This window comes from Abramis brama (assembly GCF_963993115.1).
Source record: "Abramis brama genome assembly, chromosome: 4".
NCBI classification, from domain to species: domain Eukaryota; kingdom Metazoa; phylum Chordata; class Actinopteri; order Cypriniformes; family Leuciscidae; genus Abramis; species Abramis brama.
The window spans coordinates 20207675-20217135 of NC_139966.1; the positions used below are offsets into that span (position 1 = coordinate 20207675).

The 9461-nt window shown below is 41.6% G+C and overlaps 1 long non-coding RNA gene across 1 annotated transcript; it reads left to right on the top strand.

Moving 5' to 3' along the window:
- The first annotated feature begins 3165 nt into the window (after positions 1 to 3165).
- LOC311081126 lies at positions 3166 to 3635 on the top strand. The gene is made up of 3 exons (XR_014605803.1): positions 3166 to 3233; positions 3328 to 3369; positions 3563 to 3635. It is a non-coding gene; the product is annotated as an uncharacterized lncRNA (long non-coding RNA).
- Positions 3636 to 9461: the final 5826 nt, after the last annotated feature.

Consider the following 9461-nt stretch of genomic DNA (forward strand, 5'->3'; position numbering starts at 1 on the left):
ATTGATGAACACATCACACATGTAGTTAGTCTGGTTATTCACATACATTTTTCAAAGTGATTCCTTTGACATCCATTCATCTGACATTGTGCTTTGTTGCTGTGGCCACATAAGATCCAATCAGCAATGATTTGTCACGTTTGTCAGTGGATGTGTGGCTGTTTCAAGAGACAGTTTTGTTGATTGAGGCTGTTGGTTGTGGATCAGGAGGCTTGTTTTGTGACATTGCGCTTTGTTGCTGTGGCCGTTTAAGATCTGATCAGCAACGATTTGTCATGATTGTCACTGGATGTGTGGCTGTTTCAAGAGACTGTTTTGTTGATTGAGGCTGTTGGTTGTGGAGGAGCAGGCTTGGTCCTTGACATTGTGCTTTGTTGCTGTGGCCGTTTAAGATCCAATCAGCAACGATTTGTTACTGGATGTGTGGCTGTTTCCAGAGACTGTTTTGTGGATTGAGGCTGTTGGTTGTGGAGGAGGAGGAGGCTTGGTTTGTGATATTGTGCTTTGTTTCTGTGGCTGCTTAAGATCCAATCAGCAACGATTTGTCATGATTGTCACCCCAGCAAACACGTGACGTAACGGCGACCAAAAGTGACGTCAGTATTGGTCGTGGGTTCGTCACGTCACCAAAAGACTATGCCACGACGTTGTGGCAACGTCATCACAAGGTAGTCTCGTGACCACAGCTCTTGGTCGCTTCTTTACCTCCCCACAACGTTGTCTAAAGACCAGCTGACGACCTATTATTTTGGTCATTTTCTAACCTCCTCACCACGTCTTAGCCACGTCATTTCTTGACTTTAAGCAGATGTACATTTTAATAGAAGAATTTGTTTTCAGATGCTTTATATGTACAGGTGCTGGTCATATAATTAGAATATCATCAAAAAGTTGATTTATATCAGTAATTCCATTCAAAAAGTGAAACTATATATATATATATATATTATTATTATTATTATTATTATTATTATTATTTAAAAATGTTACCCTAATCACGTGTAGTGTCTCACTTAAGACTCATTCAAGTCATACAGATTTCAACAATTTCACTTCGGTACAGTAGGGGGCAGTATATGCAACTCTCAAACGCTTGCAGCCTCCCCATATCCACAAAAGAAGAGCTTCCGCTGCTGGTTGTGTTGAATCGAAGAAAGAAGAAATACACCATTCCTTCACGACGAAACACAGGTAAGTGTAAATACAACCCGCCATAAGGGTCCCACACGTTCTCTAAAGTATTTTCCGAATTTTACATTTTAAAAAAGATCTCTGTTTCAAATGTCGTTTAAAATGGTCGGCAAACGCGCCCGCGCGTTTTGCTGGATTTTCTCCACATTGTAGCACTATAAACTTAAATTTCTCCGTCATTTATGGTCATACAGAAAAAAGAAATATAAAAAAAGATTCTGTGATATTTCTACTTTTTTATGTGTCCACTTACAATCAAATCAAAACATTGTGCTTTTGTAAAATAAAGAAAATAAACAGGGTGTGCGTTCTGCCTGTCGCGGTGAACTTTTTTTTCTTGAGCACGTCTATAAACTGAAACAAAACTCAGCGAATACTTGTCACACATTTATGAGCCATAAACCTTTATAAACATTTAAGTGTGTACTTTTAAATCATCGGATTCAAACTGAAAACAAATATTCTCTGCTTAAGTAATTTGTATAAAACCAACAAGATGTCCAGCTTCTCAAGCGCTTGCTCATTTTTAATTTGACCACGCGCGCAAAAGATATTCACATGCAAATAGTAAATTTTTCGCAAATTTACTGCTGTAGTCTCTTACTGTGGTAATTTATTTCATTATCCTGATAAATAGAATAGCTTAATTCAGCTTTATTATTTAATTGTTGTTTTGTATTATTATATATTGTTTTTCTCCCTTCCCAATTCCTAGAAACCCTGTTTTTGTCAGGAAATGTTGTATTCACACAATAGTGGTGTGGGAAACTATTAAACTTACATCTATTTTCTTCCATTGCAGCTTTCGGTAATTGCAGATTTCCGTGATTTCCGATTTCAGTGAAGATTGACAGTTTTTTTCAGGTAAGCATGTTTTAAAAAAGTGATAGTATTAAATGCACTATACAAATATTGTTATTGGGGGACTGTAAACTATTCTGTTTTAGAACTTGACAATCCCCTAACTTACACCTTTTCAGAAACATATCAATTGGCTATCATATCCTTACACAACACATGGTCTCAAGTGGATAATTGCTTTTGCTTATTTTATTCACAAACCATACTTTTTCACAATGTTAGGGCGTTGTAGTTACATGGAGTTTTAGGTTCTCTGGCTAAACTGGCGTCATAAAATTTGATTGTATTTTAGAAAGAAGCCAAGTCAGAGAATCTATTTACAGTCCTGGAGAGCTACCAGACACACTCTCCAAAAACTCCATGCAAGCCAGGCAGAAAATGCCCGTGCGAGCCAGACAGGGAATGTCTGAATGTCACGAAGAGGGGAACAACCTGATCCTGATACTTGGATTTCCAGGAAAGTCAAGGTGTTTAGTGGTGTCACAGGTACAGTTGTATTAATTTCTTGTCCTGATTTTGCTGTGCATGCTTAAGTAAATTTTTTTGAAAGCTGCTAAGAAAGCAAAATACATTGCATCATGTAGAATACTTGTGAAATGTTTCAACTAATCCTATATTGTTTGTACTTTCCCTAATGTTCACATTTCTTTGTAGCTGACTTTAACCAGGCACTCATCGGTTGAGAAAGGCCGAAACAATGTCAAAGGTGGAAAGTGCCGAGGATGGGGCTGTGCTCTCAAAAAGGACTTCAAAATGTGCTTACAGCAGCGATGAGGGTATTTACATTTTCATGTAGTTATTTATTACATGCTGTATCTCTGACTGGTTTGTTGACTGGAGTTTATTGTATGCTTTTTAGATGAAGACTCTGCGGAACAGGTCCTCCATACTAATAAGAAATCCAGAGGTATGATATTAAATAATTGTTCAATATTTCTCAAGCTTGTCATGCTTCACAAGACAACACTGTCCTCTATAAGAAAATCGCTAGCATTACATTTTTGGAAATCATTAGACAGGGTCCCGTAAATGAATGATTAACCAAAGTATCTTGGTAATCTGTATCATCTAGATTTGTCCCATGGACCACCAGAGGTGCCACTTACACGGAAAATCTTCTGCAGGACCAACACACCCTCCACCTCCCATCTGCATCTTTCCGCAGACAAACACTATGAACAGTAAGTTAACAATTGTTGCATAAGCTTTGTCAAGTTGTGCGGATCTATATTAAAATATACCTTATGTTGACTTTTTTTATTTTTATTTACACAGACCTTGATCCAGTTAGTCCTATTCAGCCTGAGATGTCTGATGGTATGATTATATTTTTAGTGTTGGTTTAATGACTTTGAAAATCTTGTTTATTTGTAAGTGTTACAGTTATCAACATGGTGACACACAAGAAATGTAGCCTGGTGATTTGAACTTCGGTAGTTCTTGTTTTATAACATGCTGAACCTAAGTGTTGTTTAATCGCTTGCATTTTGTATTGCATATGTGCACACAGAAACTGCCAGCTGCTCCTCAAGTGTGTCAGACTCTATCTCCGCCTTAACCCAAACGGTTACAGTAATGCAAGGTATGTTCATTTTTATTGTGTTTATTGTAAATTTCAGTCATGTAATAACTGCAATGTGTTATCTTTGCACTTTGTACATTTCTGACCTTCATTTTAATGTCTTTGAAACATTTTGTGTTTTTGAAACAGAGACACAATAAGGCAATGTTGACCCGCCAGGATGTGATGGCAAAAAACATCCAGGAGATCCTCCTCCGGTTAAACCAGACTAGAGGAGCCAGCCAGGGTCCGGAGACTCCAACAGAAATCCATGTGGCACAGTCTTTGGAAGAACTTGCTGTCAAAACTGAAAGAGCTTCCGGACTACAAGATTTATTTAAGATTTATTTAAATTGTTTGTCTAGGTGCAGTCAGTCCCAGAAGTGGCGGTCCCACAAGAGATCAATAACCAGCAATTCAGTGACACAGATTAAGATTCAGATGAAGACCTTTTTAAAGTGTTTTACATAGTGACGTTTATTTTTTTCCCCATTTGTTATTATATTGTCTGTTAAATTCTGTTAAATAAAATCTGAAAAAACACTTTTCAGTTCTTTCAATTATTCTACAATGTTTTTTAACATGCTTACATTAGTGAATGTTTAAACATGTTTTTACCAATTGTTTGAGTAAAATGTCAAGATTTGACCAGTAATGCTAGTTGAAACAACAAACATAAGTTCTGAACAAGAACCACAATTATCGATGTTGCTGTGACAGTAGTGGCAGGTAAATGCTAGTATAAATGGATGTCAATAAATCCACTGCAGAATGAATATATGAAAAACTGTCAAAAGTCATCAAATGACCAATCGGCGACCTTAATTAAATAACGTTGTCGCAACGTACTGGAGACGTCACGACGTCGGTTGGCGACGTCGTAGCGACCTCTTTTGGTGTTTCACTTTGACGGTTGTGGCGACGTCATATGCTAACGTAAGCATGACTAAAAATGACCAGCACGTGACGTCGTCACAACGTCATATTGTTTGCTGGGACTGGATGAGTGGCTGTTTTGCAGAGACTGTTTTGGCACAGATCTAGCTGAACTTTAAAGAATAAAATAATATAAGTAATTAAAAAGGTATTCTGTGTGTATGTGAGGGGTATGGTGTGTGTGTGGTGGGGGTAATGAGGTGTGTGCGAGGGGATGATAAAATTGGGGTTGATATGGTGTGTGTGTGGGGTGATGAAATGGTGTGGTGTGGTGTGGGGTGGGGGGTTTGGTGTGTGCGAGGGTGTGGGGTGTACCTGTGTGTGTGTGTGTATGTGTGTGGGGGGGGGGTATATTGTGTGTTTGGCTGCGGGGTGGTGTGTGGGTATGGTGTGTATGTTTGGGAGGTTATGGTTTAATGGTAAGTGTGTGTGTGTGTGGGGGGGGTGTAATGGTTTGTGTGTGTTGGTTGAAGGAAGGAGGGGGTAGTATGTATGTGATTTTCGAGGGGATTTATGGGATGTGTGAGGGAGGGGAGTGTGCGTGGGTGTTTGTGTGTGTGGGGTGTGGGGGGGTGGAGGGGGTGAGTAATGGAGTGTGTAGGAGGGGGATGTTGAAATGGTGTGTGTGCGGGTGAGGTGTTGGTGTGTGTGTGTGGGGGGAGGTAATAGGGTTGTGGGAGGGGGGTGATGAAATGGTGTGTGTGTTTGGGGGTGGGGTGATGAATGATGTTTGTGGGTGTTGGTGTATTTGTGAGTGTGTGGAAGGGGGTGTGGGAGGAGGGTGTACTATGTGTGTGGGGAGGGGGTATGTTGTGTGTGTGTAGAGTGGAGGAGTAATAAGGTGTGTGGGGGAGAAGGGTGTGCTGTGTGTGTGGGGAGGGGAGGGGGTATGTTGTGTGATTGAGTGTGGGGGGGGGTTATGGAAAGGTCTGTATGTATGGGGATTAGGTGGGGGTGGGTACCTGTGTGTGTGGGGTTGGGTGTTTGAGTGGGGGGGGGATAGGGTATGTGGGAGGTAGATGATGAAATGGTGTGTGTGTGTAGGGGGGGGGGTGATGAAAGTGGTTTGGGGGTGTTGGTGTGTGTGTGGGGAAGGGGTATGTGGTATGTGTGGGGGGGGTCTGTGTATGTTTAGAGGAGTAATAGGGTGTGTTGTGTGTGGGGGGAGGGGGTATGTGGTGTGTGTGTGGGGGGTCTGTGTATGTGTAGAGGAGTAATAGGGTGTGTTGTGTGTGTGGGGGGGTCTGTGTATGTGTAGAGGAGTAATAGGGTGTGTGGGGGAGAAGAGTGTGTTGTGTGTGTGGGGGAGGGGGTATATTGTGTGATTGAGTGGGGGGGGTAATGGAGTATGTGTGTGTGTGGGGGGGTTTATGAAAAGGTCTGTGTGTATGGGGTTAGGTGGGGGGTGGGTACTTGTAAGAGGGGGCAGGGTGTCGGTGTGTGTGTGTGGGGGGGAGTAATGGGGTGTGTGGGAGGGGGATGATGGATGATGAGATGATGTGTGTGTGGTGGGGTGATGAAGGGGGTTTGCAGGGTGTTGGTGTGTGTGGGGGGGAGAGGAGGGTGTACTGTGTGTGAGCAGGGGGCATGTTGTGTGTGTGTGGAGGAGTAATAGGTTGTGTGGGCGAGGAGGGTGTACTGTGTGTGTGGGGAGGGGTTATGTTGTGTGTGTGTGATGGAGTAATAGGTTGTGTGGGGGAGGAGGGTGTACTGTGTGTGTGGGGAGGGGTTATGTTGTGTGTGTGTGATGGAGTAATAGGTTGTTTGGGGGAGGAGGGTGTAAAAACCCTTTTGGCTTGCCAGTTGTGGAAAGGTGCTATATGACACCTGCCTGTTCTTCCTGTACATCTTGTATCCTGGTAGTTGTAGTTCGTCTGGTACAGCTGATCCAAACATATGGGTTTCAGTGAAGCACAATATGTCTCCCAGACAGATCTCATGGTGTTTTTTCATGTCGTCAACATGGCAACGTAGTCCTTCGATGTTGTGGTGGATCACAGTAAGACTTCTGTTGGCAGCAGTCTTTGTATGCATCAAAAGTGGCATGATGGTGTCGATGTCTGCTTTTGGCATGCTCTCCATTGTGTTGAAAACTTCTTCATTGCAGTAAATCATCTTTTCATTAAAGTCAATGATGTGTAGGCCTTGCAAAGATGTAGTTCTGCTGAGAGCTACATAAGCCATGCCAGCTTCAAAAATTCGTTTCAGAGACACAACAGCTGACGTAGAAGTCATTCCTTGTACTTTATGAGCTATACAAGAATATGCCAGTTTCAAAGGGAACTGAAACCGTACCAGTCCCTTTTTCTTGCAATGTTCTTCCACTCTCTCAATATAAACAGCATTGTCATAATTTCCTGGGGATTGATTGCGTCTCTTGAGTCCAGCAGTGGGGTTATCCAACTCCAGTCCAATTAAATCAACGTGTGGCTTGCCATCTTTGTCCATCTTGCTGATGATCTTTGAGATTTTTCCAAAGGTCCCATTAACTAAGCCATCCACTGTATCCAAATTTTTTGTAATGACAATACGTGCACCTTCTGACAACAACAATGTATCTGGCATATCTTCTTTGCTTCCTTGACAAGGAGTTGCCTGCTTTATCATATACGTCCTGTTCGGTCATCTTTTACATAGTCCTGTGCATCGACATGGATGATGTTGGGATTGAGGACAGACAAGACCTCTTTGTTGTGTTCATCCACCTCCTTGTTAGTTGGAAATATGTGTAGAACATCCGTAGGGCAGTCCTCTTTTCTGGAAAATGTGCGTGTAGCCAGAAGTGCTCTGTCACATTCCAGTAATGACTCCTTTTTTTTCTTAATGCGAAGCCTGTTGAGCATTTCAGCAAATGCAGCATCCTCTTTCTGCCTCATAATTTCTGTGAGGGTGATAATTTGGAAGTGGTCTTTCCAAATATCAACTGTGTTGTTTTCAAAGACACACAGTGCCTTTGACCTTCCAACAGGGGAGAGTTGGAAGAAATCGCCCACACATAAAACAGAAATACCTCCGAAGGGTTTCTTGTTGCCTTTAATCTGCTGAAATCTTTGGTCCACATATGCAAACAGGTCTTTTGACACCATGGACACTTCATCAATAACTATAATTTGCAAATGTGACAGAATGATCCTTATCTCATCCAAAGAATTGCCAAGTCCTTGATATGGTGGTTTAAGGCTTCTTGGGAGTTTCAATATTGAATGCAACGTGTTTCCAGAGATGTTATATGCTGCAGTTCCTGTGAAAGATGTTAGCAGAACCGTTGGTCTTGATATATCGTCTTCTTCATGCATTCTGGGCAATCTTCTCAGAATTTGTGTCGCTTCATTGTAGATGCACTTAATCAAATGAGACTTACCAGTGCCAGCTCCACCAGTGACAAAATAAAAGAATTGGTCAGGTTTTTGTCCATTTACGCATTTTAAAGTCCAGTCTCTTATTTTGTAAAACACAGCTGTTTGTGTTTGGTTTAGGTTTTGGTACATTTCTTGCTGCTCTCTGGAGCTTAGTAGTGGGCATTCCATGAGTGGTACTGCTGTTCTAGTCACAGTATCTCTGCTGTATTCTGGCACGTCGTCTTGCTCATTATTTTCTGTTGGGTCCATTGGTTGGTGTTCTGAAACAGCTTCAATTCGAAGGAGCTCTGTGTTTGGAGCAAAATTGGCCCATGCGTCCTCAATGGGTCCGTTCTGTGCAAAGTCCTCAATGGCATGTTCAATGGCATCATTTTCTTTTTCATACCGTAACCGGTTTTCTTCCACAATTTTGAAAACAGGTGTCACCAAGTCTGTACCTGAGAGCTTGATACATGCACTGTTGTAAAAGCATTGGTAAGTATGAAATGGCGGAATTTTGAGTTGACATTCAGTCCTGTATGGGAGGAAAACCTTCAGTAAAGTTCCATAGTATTTCTCAGGATGTTTTTGTTCTGAAAAGCGTGCGTACCTGATAACTGCAGGTTTGCCTTTTGTTCTCTTTTGAATATGTCCCATGTTGTCTTGAAGTGGTATGACATTTTTGCCATGTCTCTGTCTGCCATAGACAAGTCTGTACATAGATGCAAAGTCAGCCATGCACATATTTTGAAATTCAGCAGTTGCAGGCCTAGCTTTATACTTTTCAGGTAATCCGGTCATCCATACATTGTCTGAATCAGGATCTCTTGTATCGAGATGTCTCATTGGTAGGCTCATCTTCAATGCATTGTCATCTGTTGGAATGAAAATAACATTGCGTGAGCAAGACTTGAGTTTCAAGCTGCAGACACGAGTGACAGCTTCTTGCACACTGACCTCTCGGTTTTTTGAATATGCTTGCATGATCTGTTTCATTTGTTCCATGTCAGAGGCATTTTGATGAATTGAATCCTGCACAATGGATTTGAGGTATTCGCTCATGTCATGTTCAGCTTTCGTAATGTATGACAGCATGTACATGATGCAGCTGTAGGGATTCAGAATATACTGAATGTCCATGTTGGCATTCCATGCTCTAAGCAAATGTGGATTATAGCCATTAACCCAGCAGTCTTTAGGATCACGCCTCATCATCACAGCACTATTTTCTGTCATTGTTTCTATGTTACAGGAGAATTCTTCATAGGTCATGTTGCACTGTGCAAGGATGTCTTCTGTAGTTCTAAATGAAGCTGCTGGATCATGCAACAAATCCCAAACAGATTTCAGCTTGGATTTTGCTTGCTGTTTTTGGTTTGGTTCATCTGGTCTAGGTGGACAGGGTCTTGTTATAAGAGTAGACTTCACTGGAGGCTTGGGAAATCCAAAGCGACAATGCTTCTTTCCTTTTTTGCATGATTTGGTGTGGTTTCTGCTGTGAGTTTGTACTTCCTTCACAATATTGTGTAGTTCAGGATCCAGTGTTTCATCAGGCAGTTGACATGATATGTATT